The 15,721-nt window shown below is 28.4% G+C and overlaps 1 protein-coding gene across 1 annotated transcript in view; it reads left to right on the top strand.

The window, feature by feature from the left end:
• Nucleotides 1-12,817: 12,817 nt before the first annotated feature.
• Nucleotides 12,818-15,721, top strand: part of Tbce (Tubulin-binding cofactor E) — a 31,280-nt gene continuing 28,376 nt past the window's right edge. Inside the window, exon 1 of the mRNA XM_067274870.1 lies at nt 12,818-12,887. The gene's annotated coding sequence lies outside the window, so the exon portion shown is untranslated. The remainder of the gene's footprint in view (nt 12,888-15,721) is intronic.

Below are 15,721 nucleotides of genomic sequence, written 5' to 3'. Positions count from 1 at the left end.
CCTACATTTGATGCAAATTTTAAAGCCTTGCTACCCAGATACTTCCCCACTTTAGAAATTAGGGGAATAGATTTTCGAAACAGATTCGTGAAAAATCCATATCCCCTCTGTATTTGCGGTCCAGCGAAATAATTCCCTCTTCCAAATTGTTGTGTAAAAGGAAAATCGTGTTTCCATATCGTTCCTCCTGCCTGATTGCAGTAATAATTTATACAATCCTTAGGATCGAGCTTCATTTTCTACTTCTCAAAGACGAACTAACGTTAATAAATAAAATATAACGATATTTATATCTGTTTAAAAGATAAAACTAATAATGTTTTTCCCCCAAAAAAGATGATTTCTTTCCCGTTAGCAGTTCGCAGCTCAATTTCAATTGTATCAATATAATTACGGGTTAATGGAAAGTATAGAGGGGACTGGTAAACTCTAACTATTTGATCGGTCTTCTCCCCCATCACAGGTATAACCCTTAAAAGAGGAGCAGATATATCTCCAACACGATGAGAAGCAACAATATTTGAATAAATAAAAATTTCTGAAATTCCTGCAGACAATTCGATTGGATAGTCGCTCACATATTCACCCTCAGAAAATTTGTGTGTTTTAAACCCTAACAAATCTTTTAATTCGTTTCCAAATTCAATCGTTATATTTTTAGGAACTTTTAAAATGATTTTGTTATTAGGTAGTAATGCTAATTTAGTATATTTAAAAATCCCTAAAAATTTTTCTGCAGATGAATAAAGTCCAATAGGAATAAAAATTTTTTCCTCTACATCAATTTCCTCGACAACTTTTTTATTTCTTTCTATTAAAAGTATAAATTGATCTTTATAAAATTTAGAATTTGATATATATTCCCCTGACTCCGCTCGCAATATTAAATTTGAAGTGCCTTGTTTAAATATAATTTCTTTCAGCGGAAAATTTAATAAATAAAGTAATTTGTGAGCATTTTTTTTCGTAATATGCAGCTCAAATCCTTCTTTCAAATTTATTTTTATGTCTTTATAATTCTTGTCTAAAACGAATTCTGCCGTGTTAGACCCTGTTAATGAAACTATATTCTTGTTTATCCAATCGAAAAGAGTCTCTCCTTCATTTTCTTTAGCTGTAGTTAATGGAATCACATATGTTTTATCTTCTATTTTTTCTCTCCTAATCTTATGTCTAGTAATAGTATAATCATTATTATGATTAGATATATTAAACCAATTTCTAGGAATAATAACTTCTGTCAAACCAACCACCCATTTTCCATGTAAATCAATAGGCGGACTCATTTTCACGGTGAAATGAGATTGGTTATTTTCAGGGAATAACTTCATGCTGGCATTGCTTGTCAGAGTCACAAAAAAGTCTGATTGCATCATTTTGTTACCTTCTGTAATTCTTCTGTATAAAATCGTCCTTCCAAAATCTCGTTATTTAAATCCTTTAATATATATGTTGGAGGATGAGATGGAAAACGATCATGAATAATAAATATTTCCTTAGTCCAACCGGGTAGGTATCCTCGACTAAATGTTTTACGTATTTTCGAAATTCGAACAAACTCACCAATATTAAATTTAAACGTATTTCCTCCTTTTATACCATACAACTTTTCGAAAATCATGCTATGATGTAGGGGGGTAACTTCCGATGGAGACATGCCAATACTTCTATGAAAACTATTATTATAACTTTTCACAATATCTGATAATTTATCGATATATTTATAAGAATTACGATAAGTAAATAATCTATATATTTTATTCCGCAAAGTTTTATTTAATCTTTCCACAACTGCTGCTTTTGTATCTGAATGAGTTGAATAATGATTAATTTTAAATTTTTTAAAAAGATTTTTTACTAATCTATTATAAAATTCTTTTCCTTTATCAGTTTGTAAATTTTTCGGAACGTTTCTTTTTTTAAAAATGGTTTGAAAAGCATTAAAAACTGACTGAGGTTTTTTATCTTTTATAGCTACGACATAGCAATACTTAGTAAATACATCGATTACAGTTAGTAAATATTTTATTCCATTATTAAATCTAGAAAATTGTTTTAATACAATTAAATCAGCTTGCCATAAGTCGTTAGGATAAAAACTTTTAGTTTTTCTTCGCGAATATTTAATTCGTACAGGTTTATGAAGTGTATAAGTTAATTGAGAAGACAACCATTTTTTAACATCAGATCGCGGTAAATTCGATTCTTTAACTAATTTACTCACACCACCAAAAGATGCTGGAGATTTCGGATTATAGTATATCGATTTCAAAAGTTTTTCCATTCAAAATTTTTCTTCCTCTTCCTCTTAGATTTTTTCGGTTGATGAAATAGCGATGGAGAGAAAATTTCTTCTGGAGTTTCCAGTGATTTCGGTTGATATTGTATTTTTTCAGGTAATGTTGTCAAACCTTTGTTTCCAATCCACTCTTGTGGAAGGTTTATTTTCTTTAAAATAGTCCAAAATTCGTTAAAACCAACAGGAGGTGATACCGTTTTCCTATTTCGCATAACATACGAAACGAGGTCTACCATATGACTTCCGATAATGGGTTTCCCTTCAATTGTTAATTCACCTTTAGAATTCCATCCATAATGATTTCGATCAAGCTTAGCAATTAAATGTGGTATATATTTTTGATATAATTGAGGTACTGATAAAGTTATTTGTTTAATAAATCCATCGTCGTGATCAGCTTTTTCTTTTAGTCGAGATTCTGTTTCTTCTGTTTGGTTAGACACAACAGATACTCTAACAGGTTCTTTAGGAGTGTGAACGGTTTTCTGATATCTCGAAATCAATTGACTTAATAGCTTGACTTTACTGTCATCAGGTAAATTTGTACTCTCAAGTAATTCCTCGATATTAGAACCAATTCTTATTTCAGGCTTTTGATAACTCATCAGTAATTCGGGAGGAACTAGGGCCATCTGCTTCGCCATTAAATTCTTTTTCCTATTACTTTACCAATTAATCCTCCTGCCATAGACAATAATGGAGCCAGTAGAAGAGGAAGGAATCCACCGGATTGATTAACCAAAATTTTTTTCTTGGTATTTAAAGGAATGTGTTTTTCACTTAATTTCCTGATAATTTTTTTATATTTTCCTAATTTACGAACATCAGCAGGTATATTTCCTCTCCGCAAATTATCACATATTTCGCACAAAACTTTAATCTGATTTGGAGTAGCTTCTTTCAATATTGCTTTTCGTTGAGAAGGAGTAGTCTTCGCTAAAAAAGCCAGCATATGATAATTTTTCTTTACGTTCTTCATTTTATAGGCAAGTATATCCAGAAAATACCTTGTTTGTCAGGAAAACAGGAATCTCTCACAGAAAATTTCTTATCCGTTGTAGGATGAAAATCCAATAACAAATAACCAAATTCCTTTTCTGTTGCTTTTTTATATGCATCCATGAAAAAATTAAATTTTCCTGCAAAAGCCTGACGACCCAAGCAATTCACCTGACTTTCATCACGATTATTTTTAAATAAAATCAAGTAATGAGTATTTAAACTTATATCTCTCATAATCTTATTTTTCGGAAACAAATTTTGCATTATTAAAATCACACTTACATTACAATGATGAGATTCTGTTGTAAACAAAAATGCTGTTTTTGGAGACAACTCATGCATCAAATCATCGATTATTATCAAATCCCATCCTTCAACAGATTCTGGTAACCCATACATAAATGTGATATCGCTTTCTTCTTGAAAAAACGGTAGATATACAGAGTAACACCACAAAATCTTCTTCAGAGAATTTTCATAAATTTTGTTGTGAATAATTTTTCTTACTAATGTGGTTTTTCCCGATTGGGAAGGACCCACAATTACACAAGTACTAGGATGTTTGAAATACATATTAATCAACCTTGTCAACCTTGGGGAATTTAGAAAATTTATAATATTTCATTCCTGGACTTATCTCTTTAAACATCAGTAAAGTTTTCTTATCATTTTCTAAACATATTTCTCTCATGTCTTCTGCACACCGTTCAAACGAACCATATAATCCATTACATACCTCATTAATTTCCCCATCCTCATCGACAATTATAAAACCATATTTTCCTTGTCCTTTCCAAATATCTTTGACTTTAAAATAACGAAGGATAAATGGAAAATTATCAGGAACATCGAACGAGAAATTTTTAGCTGCAGAAACACATGCGTCCAAGCTCTTATATAAGCACTTAGAGGCTGAATAATTTTTAGAGTCGCCGTAAGTAAGTACGAAACCATACATCCCCATGATCCTGGTTTAAATATAAAACTAGTTCCCTCTTTTTAAAAAAGTAATTTATATAAAAATACTGACCAATCATATTTACTTTTAAAAAACCTAACAACCAATCGCATGTTTTTAATTAACAGCAATCATGTATTATCTAGAGATTCTAAACCTTTGAATAGAACAAAGAAACAAAGTTCACCCCTCACGTTTTGTTAAAAATACTAATCATATGTTTTTAAATTATTACAAATACTAATACTAGATCGTATATTATCTACAGATTAAATATATATCACAATAACTTACGATATTTCCTAACTTTGTGACAAAAAATAATTCCAGCTTTTCAAATCCAGCGCCTCTACTAACACACAAACAAAGAAAAGCAACAGGTTTACACAACTTAGTTCAGGGTACAAACTCTATGACAGAGGGTGCTAGTATAATTTTTAAAAAATAATTCGATTTTATCATTACTTTACATTAAATTCTAACAAATTAAATTTTATTAATGGAGGGAGACGATTTTTAATCTCTACAATAGTTATTTCACAAAATGAAGTGTACAATAGAGGGCGCTAGTGTGTATATAGAAAAAATAATTATTTTTTGGTAAAAATTTTTTAAATTTCTCATCAGAAGAGGTGTTTGTTCACAGATAAGTTAATAAAAAATTAAAATGTATAATAACAATTTTTAAATTATGGGACTTAGAAGTCCCGTCAGACTTTACACCACATTAGGACTTACAACTCCTTTTTTGTTTAATATAAAGAACTTTTTTCAGAGAAATTGACAGATTAAATTCATAATTACGTATTTGATAATTTTTACAATATAATAACGTTAAAATAATAAAATGAACTGCAATTTGACTTCAGAGTGTAATCCTCTTTATTTTTATAACCCAGTTTGTATCATTCATTTACATTAAAATCTATATTAATTTAATTTTATACCCCAGTTTGCATCGAATCTATACTACTTATATAGAAATATTCGGTAGATGAAGTTATGCTACATTGTCTTGATGTTTTCCAATGGAAGAACGTGATATGAGTTGATACTATCTTTTTCCCTCAAAGGCACTGTTGATTTATAAACGTAACACCTTCATCTATGGTAAGTGTTAAAAGTAGTATAACACCTTACTCTCATACAATGGCGTTAAAAGCATTTTACAAGTTGGACAATAATCATTAATATAATATGCTGTCTACAACTAAAAAGCTTGTACAGCTTGCCCTGGATTTTATGAAACACGGCTGAAGTAATACAGGTACAGTACATATTAATCCACTTAAGGTGCAAGAACCAAATGAAAATGTTTTTCCTACAACTTTGCAGTTCTAAAAGATTTTATCTGAGATAAATCTAGTTTTACAGTTTTCGAATTCATGTAATTGTCTGTGATAAAGACAATGCTATATTTTTTACGTGGAACAGAAATAATAAAGCAACAGTGAATGAAAAGTCTATATTAACTGCTAAGTATTCTACAATCAGAGATACTGATCTTTTAATGATAAAGTTTTATGTCTGACAGAACAAGAATTTTTAGATGATTTGTCTCTTTCAGTATCTGTTGACAAAAAATTATTTCAAAAATACTGATCATAGATTTACTGAAAGTAGGTCACAGCTATGTACATTCAGACAAACTTCCGATAAATAGAAAAAGTTTTGTGAAAACATGAAAATTCATCAACTTTAATAAATATTAAATACTTAAATTAATCAAATGTAATATTGTATAAATTAAATCTTTAGATCTTCCGCTTCGATTTTTCCAGAAACAAGTTTTAAATGCAAAAGAATAATAATCATTGTCGAAATCGAATTTATCATCAATTTAGAACTGCTCATTATCATTAAAGTATAAAAGAAATAGCAAAATTTAATTACGATTAGATGTTTCATTTTATTATTTTTCTTTAACTACATAAAATATTCAGAATTAAATGTTATTGTTATTGAGAAAAATTGAACATGAATATTAAATATTAATTTTAATAATGAATAACATTTTTTTATTTTTCTATAAATCATTTCATTTTTAACATAAATACAATACAGAAAATGAGATAAAAATTTGTATTAAATATAAATAAAAATCTCACCTATTGGATTCATCTTTAATATCTTCAAGCTCATCTATCTCATCAATAGATGCAAGATGATTTTTCAATTTATCGCAACAAAACTGAACATCGGTTTTATTATCCTGCTGCGAATTAAAACCGATGTCGTTGAAACAATCTTCAGTCAGATCACGAACAATTTCCAAATAACCCGTTTCTTGGTAACTTTGCAATTCCCAACTGAAGAAACAATCCCAATCATCATATCTTTGTAATTTCGTACTATCAGCAGGAGGATCCAATTGCTCCTCACATAATAACTCTGAATTTCTAGAAACAATAACAGAAAATGAGATCAAATGCGTATTAATTACGTATATACGTAAGATTTTTATATTTGATCTTACCTGTTCAGACAATTGTCAACAGCTTGCAGCTGAACTTTCTGAGCACGCGATACATGATGATCTTCGCCCTCATCGCAACGAAAATAAACATTCTTCTTATCATCCTGTTGCGAATTTAAATTGGTGTAGCCAAAATAATCCTCAGCAAAATCCTGAACAATTTCCGTATAATTGGTTTCTCCATAACTTTCCAATTCCCAACTGAAGAATCCATCTTCATCATCATAATCTGTTTGGGAATTAATGCTGAGATACGGAGGATCAAATCGTTCCTCACACAACACCAAGTCAAGATCTCTATTCACATGCATATCTGCATTTTCCTCAAATTTCTCCATTCTGCAATCTGAATTTAAAAAAAACTTGTGAGTTGTTTAGGTCTTAGTGTCAAGCGAATATTTTTTAACAGATTTATGGTCATTATTATTTACTTTGGCTATCGAAATAAAATATATTCTATTTCAAATTAGTTTATAATATGGAAATTTATCTTAATATTAATTTCTTAATCTAGTTCTTTGCTGTTACTTAAGTATAAGAACTTTATGAATACCTGACAACAAATTTCTAGATCGGTAATTCTATTTTTATATAAATATTTGTACAGTATATTTTCTAGTCTGTCAAAATATTACTCACGTTGCTCTCCAACGCAATATTTTTCAAGAAATCACAGCACAATGTTTTAAACACGTCTTTTCGCTTTGAAAATTTCTACTCAACAAAGAAATGCTAACAATGGAAAATCTATTGTTGCCCACATTCTTGCGTTTTCGCGTGATGTTGAATCTGAGATAGTAAAAATACGTGTAATTTTTGAAAAATATCCGGTGTACATTTATTTATTTCTTTCAACGATCTTTATTACAAACGAGTACTGTACAGTACATTAATTGCTGGGCATTAGAAAAAAGTAACATGTATAAACTGTACAGTACATAAATATGATATTATTAATGCATTAGCACACATTTTATATTCATAAACAAGTTTCGCTTTTTTCTTCTTTGTTTTGCATCAGTTTAAATAATGTTTAATTTAAAATTGAAATAAAATTTGGAACAAAAATTTTAAACTGGAAACTAATTATAGCGACATTTGGCTAATTATTTAATTAAAATATAATGGTCAATATTGTCAAAAAAGAAATTTAACCAAATTTTGGAAGTAAAGTCAGTGCTTACCGCATAATTCTATTTTACGGTCTCTTATGACGTCACCGAATCACGTGTTGGAACGAAGATGGCGGGTCGTGGTTTCTAGGAGCGTATTCTGTTGTCAATTTTATCATCATAGCCGAGTTAAAAATAAGTGAAATAGATAGCACAGACTTAAATTATTATAAAGAAAATTTGCCTGAAGAATATGAATATGATAACTGTTAATTAACTGAAAATACAAATGGTCATATTTGATCCTTTAAATGAAATTCATTAAATAATGATTCTTCAATCAAGGTAGAGTACTCTCACTGTATTTTATCCTGAAATTTTTTCTTTTCTTAAGTGAATGTGCAAATTTTTAGGATCAGCTAAAACATTTTTCTGAAAGAACACTTGTTGAATGGCGTGTTTATTCAACTTATCCAGAAATGAAAATTAATGAATGCTATTACAAAACTGCATTTTATTGTCAGCAAAGTCAATAGACATAAAAAGTTAAAAGCACAAACTGCCCAGCAATGTTGAAAATACAGAGGTATGCATTTATTTAGAATACAGTGTTGGAAATTTATGTCTATATTTCATAATGTTGTGTCCTACCGTATTTTCAATAGGAAGGCGCTGACAGCAAATTGGTTGAATGCAGAAATATTGCTCTGTGTGTTAATTTGTGTTTTTTTCGAAAATTCAATTCTTGTGTTTCACTTCATGTATTTTTGGAATCTGATCGTGAGAGGGAACACGACGGTGTTACTTTTATAAAGATTGGACCAATTTTGGGACAGTTACGACAACTGGAAAATTTTGGAAATCTCGGAACATTTATCCGGCGGCCAATGGCCTATTTTCTGGACTATATTATGGGACCTTATTTACACTATCTCTGTAAGTAGGTCTTGCAAATTTCGTGGGTTTCAGACTGTTATTTAAGGAAACATGACTACTTGCGTTTGATTTACGGCGAATCATAGCGGGCTTCCGGCGACGAATTTCTAATAAGTTTTGCACAGTTGCCATAGAAACGATGGTTGTGCTTTGGTGGTTCTTCGAAAATTAAAGGAAATTGTGGATTGCGGTGTCCGTTCTCTTAATATATTAGACTTATTATATATTTTTGGAAATGTCTTGACAATACGAAGACGATCAGCATATTTTCAAGACAATTCAACAATTTATTTTCAAAACTTATGTTACTTTAGTGTTATCATTTCCTTTCTTTAAGTTAATAATCTTTATTTTATTTGTTTGATTTTACGTTGGTTATTACTTATTAAATTGGTTATTAAATTGAGACAATAACTTTGTTGTTATTGTCTCAATTTAAGTATATTATTAATCATTTAGTTGTTCTGTTATTTTGTATAATGTGCACGACAGAGGAGTCGTCTGTTTCTGCCATTCGCTCTGCAGCTGATGAGGTGATCCTTGAACTCAAAGACTACATTGTTGCAAATGCACATGCTAAATTTTCAACTACAAAACATACTGACTATATTCTTGAGTGTATCAATCGGGTCACTAACATATACAAGGGAAATACGGTATTTAAAATGTTACGTGAAACCTCCGGGAAACTTGATACAATGTTTGACAATAGTGATAAAAATGAAAATATCCTAATCAAACAAGACGAGGTTATTAAGCGTTTAAATGCTTTGAATGTGAATAAAACTGCTGTTATCAACACCCCAAATTATATGGCACAGTGCTTATGGCTGGGATAAATGTCTAAATGAAACAGAGGCCCGTACGAACTACGAAAAATGTTCTCCTAATTTATGATACAAATAAAAATAAGAGTAGTGATAATGCTCGTAAACTCATTAATGTATTTCACTTTAATATTAAATCCACTACGTTTTCATTCTTCGTACAAATTAGGAACTATCTGAGACAAAACGTGAAAGATATCAGATCATTGTAAAAATTTTGGCTATTTTTAGTAAAAGTTGCGCAGAAATTCTCAAATTTGTGTCAATCTCTAAATTGGGACATTTATCAAATAAGCAGTATCTGGCAATCATATATTACAAAAACATGTTGATCATGTTGTTAAGCATGAACGAATCATGTAAATCATCATTATCAAAATGCAACTTTAATTACTTTATATTTGTTTCTATTATAATTTGTGTTTTAAAAACAATTTTAAAACAAAAAAAAAAAAAAAAAAACAGAACCTTTGAATACATGAAAATGAAAATTTACTTATATCATTATCAAAAATGTTCGTTATTTAGTTTGCATTATTCGCTGTTCTTAATAAGTTCGAAAAATATTTGAAAACTAGACTAATAATTAGCTAAACACATATTTTGACAGTTGGAACGTATTATTTTCCTGTGTTCACGGCACGTAAATTTCTGATATTTAGAACAGTTTACACTGTATTTTTCACTTTTCTTAAATTTTAGATAAATTTCATGTTTTCAAGTACTTTTTCATTTAACAGATTCCATTTTTGTTTGGTTCAAAGTTACTACTTCGTGAATTTATTGACACTTGTCAAATAATTTCATAATTAACTTTTAACTTGATGAACTTGTACATGACATGGAAAAAATAAAAATGAACAAAAATTACAGATTTGCAATCCTTGATATTGTAAACATGTACAGTACCTTTCGATAACCTGGAATCTAATAGAAAGTACACTAAAAGAGAATAAAATAAAAAATTGATTTAATAGAATTAGTATACAAGAGTAATTATTTCAAAGTCAACAATAAGTTAATTTATAATTTATAACAACAACAACAATAAGTTAATTTATAATTTTAATTTTTATAAATTATTTAAATTGATGCGACGCGACGCGCTCAGAATTAATTAATTACTGTCGCGCGTTACTTAAGATGGCGATGGGACTCGATTCAATTACTTCTTCATTTCAGATTTTAATTAGTGTGTGTTATTTTAATATAATATTATATAATGTATGTTTATTATAATTATTAAATCTATATAGGAATAATATATATTAATTACTGACTGTATTTAAAAAATAAAAAACGGAACAAAAATATAATAGAAAAAAAATGTTTATACAATACCAAAATGTTTTTTACATCTATTCTACTTTTAATACAAGATTTATATAAATAATAATTAAGATAAACAGCATAAATTGATAATACAAAAAAATTATATTATATATTATTTATTTATACATTTAAATATTATTCATTTCTATTATTCGTTTATACATTTTACATTATACAATGCTAAAACTTTATGTACTGTACATCTTGTATTGCAAGAATTATAATTAGCGTGTGCAAAAAAATTAATTTTTTTATTTTCTAGGTTAGGCATAAGGAGTTGCTTTCACTGATTTAGCAGACAGGACCTTTTGAATGCAGTATCCAACAAATGAACAACTTTTATTGATATATATATCAATAAATGCCGTTCATTTGTTGGATACTCTATCCAAAAGATCTTGTTTGCAAGTCCGTGAAAGCAACCCCTTATGCCTAACCCAGAAAATAAAAAAAATACAGAAAAATAGGTAATATAAAAAATGAATACGTTCATATAGTGTTAACTTTCTAATTGTGTTCTTCCAGGGTTTCTAATTGTGTGTTTCTCAGGGAAATGTTGTGATGGTGTCATAAAACTTTATAAAATAATTAAAAAATACCATTGTAAGAAATTAAATTATTTCCGGTCAAATTTCAGTTTATTAGAAGTAATTCACTTTAAAATAACGCGATTATAAACAAAGAAGCGCGCGCCGCCGCTGTGACTAATTTTAGTAACAACAACTGGCGAAAAATTTGAAAATTGAAATCCGAGATAACGCGCGCCATAGTGCCGATTTGACACCAATAATTAATTAAAAATAACGAAACGCTTTAAGCAAAAAATGAATTGCGGATCGTAAAATTGAAGAAAATTAGACAGGTAATAATTTTTTCAGATTTTTCGGACAATTAGAATTTTTACACGAACTAATTAAAAATCGATTGGTGCCGAATCGGCACTACGCGCGTGACGACGGTTTAAACTAAAAAAAAATCGTCATTTCTTAATGTAAACCCATAGACCACGTGATGACAGTCGACAGAACATAGCGACGATGACTGGTATGTTGCTACTCTCATATCTAGGTACTCTAATCCAAATCAGGTCCCACGGAGCGGTTGATAGACACAAATGCCGAACAGTTCGACGGTCGGATGACCGAGCGGTTGAGGTGGCAGTCTACCCTGTGCGGGCCCCGGGATCGAGTTCGGACGCGTCGAAAGATTTTCAGGAATTTTTTGGGTGGCGAAGGACGGGACTATTGAATACAATAGTAAAAAAAATTTTGGATTTTGTTTTAGTGTAAATAGAAATGTATTCTTCTGTTTCAAGTCGAATATTCGAATAATTAAGCTTTACATTTATAAACCTATATGTTGAATTTGATTTAAAAGAAAATAATAATAATAATAATTGTACACTCGTGCCAAATCACTGAGAACTTATTTAAGTAATTTTACATATATAAGTTTCCATATTTAGAGAAAAGACTCCTTTACTGATAATTCTTCCATTTTATGAATTTAAGAACTTGAATCGCAAGGCACGCTATAATTTATATCAACGCAAATTCAAAACATAAATAAAATGTAATAAAATAAGTAACATTTTGTATTTTAAAATATCAAATTTACTTTATAAATTATTAATAAATTTTATAAAACTTTAAATAAAAAATATAATAATAATTATAAAATATTAACGCTCTTTTAAAACTGCCATATATCGGTTTTTATTACGTCGTCTTTATTTTACTCACTTTCGATATAAATTTTTCAATGACGCTGTCAAACTATTATTTAATTTAAAGTAATTTTAATAATAATAATAATATTATTATTAATAAATTATGCTAAATTTTTAAATAAATAATATTACGAAGTTGTTTACATTACACCGGAAATTACGTCATTAGACGGTCTGCCTCAATTTGACGCGAATTTTTCATGCATGTCATTAGAGGTATGAAATATTGTCTGATCCAAATAATTATAAATTGGATTATTCACATTCACTAGGTTTATGTTAAATTATCTAATTTATAGTTAAAATAATAGTAACCAATTAAATAATAATAATTTACATAATTAAAAAATTAATTTGCATATACAGATGTTTTGTTATTGATAAAATCACTTATAATAATTTTAACATAATGATTTTTCTATGTGAAATTTATTTAACATGTGTATCTTTTATATTGTTTAAACAGAAATTTAAATTCAGTTGTTAATATGCATTTTATATATAATTTTAATTACTGTACCTAAAATCTGTAGTATTTGATTCCAAAATGTTGAAGATGATAATCTTATATGTATATGTAATTATATATGTTAATTATGTTAATGTGTATGTATTTAGTGACACGACATATAACCATATAAAAAATTTTGTTTGAAAAAATTTTAAATATCAAAAAGATAACTTTTTTTATAAATATTATATTTCCTTGATTAAACCTGTTTTTTTTTTTTTTAAATAAAAATAACACCCTGATACTGGTCAATATTAATCCAAGAGCCACTTCTTCACAAAACTCATCAACCGGCAACAGAAAAGAACTACTTGCTTTGAGAAGCGAACGTTTTTGTTCGTTTTTAAAAGGATGTCCTCGGGCTGGTGTTCTAAAATTCGAAATTGCAAGTTTATGATCTGTTCCAAAAATATGGTGCAGTTTGAATTTTAGAATGCCAGCCTGAGGACCTTTTTTTAAAATGGACGAAAATGTTTGCTTCTCAAAGTGAGTAGTTCTTTTCTATTGCTGGTTCATTGGTTTTGTCAAACTGAGGGTTTTATTTTTAAAACATACTGTCCTCCAGGGTTATTTAAAGATCTGAGGTCTTTTTTTTGAAGTGGGGATTTCACACTTTGTAACAAGAGACAAATGGGTAAGAATTGAAATATTTTAATTATATGTACATTGTCCAAAGTATCAAAATCATTTATTGACTGTATTTATGGGTCATGGCTACAAACCTGAACTTTGCTATAGAATGTTCTGTCTGATTCCAGACAATTTGAAGAGGTAGAGTTTTAGTTAAACTCTTAATCTAAACTATAAGGTGTCCCATAAGTCTGCACCCAAAAGTGTATGCAATGAAAATTCACAGCATTCAACATCTTAAAGAATGTATTGTGCAAGTGTGTCAGCAAATTTTGCTGGATGTGATTCATCATGCACTGGAGGAGTAGAAATTTTATCTTCACCAATGTAAGTTACACAGTGGCAGACACTTTGAGCAGATTCCGTAATTGTATGTTTTTTCCTTGCCTAAGTCCAGACTTATTGGACAGCCTATACAATACAGTACTTCAATGTGTTTTTCATTCTTTTCAACTTGGAGTTTATTTGAATCCTAGGGTTTAATTGAGGAAATATGGTATATAGAATACTGAAAGTGTGAAAAAATATAACTTAACAAATATTATGTTTTGTTATGTTTTGTGTTATGTATCAATTTATATTATTTTTATGTTTTTCTTATTACTATTAAATGAAAAATTAATCTTCATTACATATTCTGTATACATAAACTTCAACAGAAATCATTTTTGTAAGATGATAATTCAATTTCACAATTATCTAATATTTAAAAATTTCATATCAGCTTCATAAAATATCTTGCATTTAATTCCTTCATTAAGTACATGTATTTAATTATAAATATTTTATTTATATAAATGATAGAATTAAAAGTAACAAATTTACAAAATTGGTAGGGAATTACAGCAATATGTAGTAGTCAAGATTGGAGGACTATATTTTCCACTGATTTATGATTTAATATTAAATACTAATTATTAAAGATGGAAATTACTTGATCAAAGAAAGTTCAAGTGATTGATTATATTTTGTTTGTCATAGTTTTGCTTATACTATTTAATACCTGTTCCAGAAATTTATAGAATGAATGTTTTCCTATCTTTCAAGTTTTTTTTATTTTTACAAGTTTGTTATAAATTTATAGTAATATCTATATAAATTTATTATAGTAATATGCATTTAAAAGATGATACTGTATTAAATAGAACATTTTATTTTGAATATAAACAAACGTCAACAGCCAGCCCGATACACATTAAAGCAATAAACCAACCAAAGCTGAATTTTTGGGCTGGAATTGGCTATATTAATGCCTACCTCTAATACCAAATTATCTCATAATTTATTATTAATATAGCCGATTCCAGCCCAAAAATTCGGCTTTGGTTGGTTTATCATTTTATTTGGATAATATATTTTGACTGTTTTAATACATATTTAATTTATATAATATATAGTAATTAAATGTTAGGGAATGTATTATCAGATATTTAAGTTATGCATTCCATTTATGCTTTTATTAAAATCATAGATATCAATTTAATGGTAAACAATTTATGATGTATCCAAATAATGCTTGAATTGAAAAGAAATATAAGAAAATAAAGTTTTTGTTAAATTATTTAACCTAGACACGATGTTAATGAGAAATGATTTTATCCAGTTATTTTTTTTATATTGGATATAAAATTATATTAATAAATTATTGCATTAACTACAGATTATATAATATAAATATTCTAATGACTAACATTTTGTTATGTTATGAATTTTATCATAATTACATTAAATGTTTGTTTGTTTAAAAAACATTTTACATTTCCATAACACTGTTAGAATTTGATGCAAGAAAAATAGCAATGAAATGAAATTTGATGTTTTAAATTTAACTCAACTCAGTTATTGATTTAACTCTGCAATGAATTGACTTTTTAATTCGTGTAATGATTTATTTTAATATTTAATAAAT

This window comes from Centruroides vittatus, unplaced genomic scaffold, assembly GCF_030686945.1.
Source record: "Centruroides vittatus isolate TY-2023 unplaced genomic scaffold, ASM3068694v2 contig_565, whole genome shotgun sequence".
NCBI lineage: Eukaryota > Metazoa > Arthropoda > Arachnida > Scorpiones > Buthidae > Centruroides > Centruroides vittatus.
Note: the sequence above shows the minus strand (reverse complement) of the source record. Positions and strands in the feature narration are given on the sequence as shown.